This window comes from Sceloporus occidentalis, unplaced genomic scaffold, assembly GCF_023333645.1.
Source record: "Sceloporus occidentalis isolate IW3139 unplaced genomic scaffold, rSceOcc1.0.p SCAF_1, whole genome shotgun sequence".
Taxonomy (NCBI): domain Eukaryota; kingdom Metazoa; phylum Chordata; class Lepidosauria; order Squamata; family Phrynosomatidae; genus Sceloporus; species Sceloporus occidentalis.
In genome coordinates, this window is record NW_028316981.1 from 2,146,559 (window position 1) to 2,148,379 (window position 1,821).

The following is a 1,821-nucleotide window of genomic DNA, read 5'->3' on the forward strand; positions in this document are numbered from 1 at the left end:
CCAACAGGCAGAATGAGAAATGAATCACAGCTGGAGTGCATCATATTTTGGAGAGAAAGCTAATGAACATGTTCTCCCGTTTTCCACTGAAGACCCCCCTCTCCACAATCTGAACCTTACTGTCTGAACCCCCAGACGTCTGCTGGGGGAGGGGGAAGTGAACCTCAGGTGCTTTCCAGAGCATCCCTGTCCCTGCAGCAGATGGACTCTCCATGGGGCTGAAGGACACATTGTGGGGAGAGAGTTCAGCACCTTCAGAGATCCTTTGAAGCCCAGGCCCCACACCAGAGGGATGTCAAGCCCCATTGACTTCACATGGCAATTACTGGTTCTGCAGGCAAGATGGAGAGACTTTCTACTTTGACTTTTCTTGGTGGGATACAATGGTCACCCAGAAATGGGATGAGATTTAGTCTACATGGCAGAGAAGGAATTGAAAGCCATGCGGGAGGGAGGGAGGGAGGATCATAAGGACTTGCTCCAAAAGTCTGTGCCTGTGTCTGACAGAGAGGACAGAGCTGTGGAACTCCCTGTTGTGTGTTTATGTCTTGGGGAGCCTAAAAGAGTTACTGTTTTGCTGAATAATCTTTTGAATGTTAGCTGAGACCTAAATCTCTTAATCCTCTCAGGAGTTACTCTTGTGTACCATTGCTTTGGATGTAACCATAGCCAGAGCGAGAACAATACCATCAGTGAAAAAGTCTGGTTTGGAAGCTTTGCATGTGATAAATTTGAATGAAAACTAGGGCCCAAACAGAGAAGCCAAATGAAGGGGCTTTGGGCCACTTTGGAGGTGTGCTGTCTAAACCACACATGCATCCTAAGAGGCCTGAAGCTGCACAGAAGCCTCACTCTGGTCCTAAGGACCAAAGTATGAATTCAGCATGGCTTCCGGTCTCTTAGGACGGTGTGTCATTTAAACAGCACACCATCAAAGTGTTCTAAAGCTGCTTCATTTGGCCTATCTCTATGGGCCCTTAGTCTCAGCCCAGCCCAGACACCTTTTCCTCCTCCGACATACCTCTCGCCTTCCTCTCTCTGCTCATAAACAGCAATGGTAGCAGCTGTTCCTGGGGCTTGGTAGCCAATAAAGTGGGGCAGAATTGGACAGGGCCCAAAAGGCTGCAGAATAGCCCCTGGTGCCATCCCAAAAGAGAAGAGAAAAGCACACAAGCCATAGCTACACGCATGGTTCATCCCATGAAGACTTCCCCCTTTTCCCCTCCTGGAAAATCCTGCCATTCAGAGTCAAGAGTCCTGATCTCAATGGGCCAAGGTGGCTCATGGGATGGCCTGCTTTCCTCTAAGGCAGCCTCATGTGTCAAGGCTCCCAGTGTGTCATGGCCGCCTTGGCTGTGTCTTCCTCCATTCCAAGTGGGACATCTGGATGGAGGGAAAGGCACTGTCACAAGTGCAGGCAGTGAAAACTTCCAGGGCAGACGAAGTAAGGCATTTTGTAGAAACATTCTTTATGTTGTTAGTTTGCAGGTCTTTCAGCACTTGGCATTACAGACCTCACCTCAGCCCTGGTATCAGAGGACCTTTATCAGCAGCTAGGCCAAATTCTTCCTCTGCGTGACCTTTTGTGACTCTATACTGTAAGCTTCCAGTGCACCATATTCTTCATTAGGTAGAGTGTGACAGCTTTACCTTTAGGCCAGAAGGACTCATGAATGGTTTGGAAGGGGAAGCAATGAATCTTACAAGCAGAAGGTCCGTTGGAAGGCATTAAAACCAGTTTGAAGTCGAAGGATTTCATGGCCGGCATCCATAGTTTTTGTGGGTTTTTCACGCTGTGTGGCCATGTTCTAGAAGAGTTTC